This window comes from Triticum aestivum, chromosome 4A (assembly GCF_018294505.1).
Source record: "Triticum aestivum cultivar Chinese Spring chromosome 4A, IWGSC CS RefSeq v2.1, whole genome shotgun sequence".
In the NCBI taxonomy this organism is placed as follows: domain Eukaryota; kingdom Viridiplantae; phylum Streptophyta; class Magnoliopsida; order Poales; family Poaceae; genus Triticum; species Triticum aestivum.
The window spans coordinates 705,685,388-705,686,179 of record NC_057803.1 but is presented as its reverse complement, the minus strand read 5'-3'; positions in this window follow the sequence as shown (position 1 = coordinate 705,686,179).

The window sequence follows — 792 nt, the reverse complement described above, 5'->3', positions numbered from 1 at the left end:
GGGACTCAAGCCTCTCCACCGATGCAGGCCCACGTGACCACCACCAAAGAAGCTCCGGATCGACGACGGGCTGGCTCCTCACTAAGCTGCGCTCACCAGAAGGTAGCACAACCCAGTACCTGCCCGGCGGAGCCCAGTCCCGGACATGGCCCCTCGGCTCAACCAGGAGTCCTCCACCGAGTCGACGACGAGGATGCGGGATAGGCATCGTCGACGTCGAGAACAAAAAGCTTAATTATGAAAACAAAATTAATAAACACTTAGCAAAATTTGGCATGACCTTTGCTAAAAACAGGACATATTGAGCGCCTGAAATTTGCGAGAGCCTAAACGAATTGACATTTCTGGCAAAACATAGGCCACTCGGAAAAATATGACATGTCCAAAATGTGACATGTTCAAAACATGACATGTCCACTGCAAATTTGCATATAACAGGAAAAATTGCTTTAACTAAAAAAATAACAACAATTGCTTTAACTAAAAAAATACCTAGAATTCTGTTAACTACACCTAAAACAACTAAAACACCTAAAATTCTGTTAACTACACCTAAAACAACTAAAACACCTAAAACTCTTTTAAATACACTTAAAACACCTAAATTCTATTAACTACACCTAAAACAACTAAAACACCTAAAACTCTATTAAATACACTTAAAACATAGGTTTCAAAATAACTACTCTAATAACTAAAACTAGGGAGGGAGGGAGGAGGAGGAAGGAGGGAGGAGTACCTATCGGTGGAGGAGGGCCGGCGCGGGGGCCGGGGCGGCGGGCGGAGGAGGAG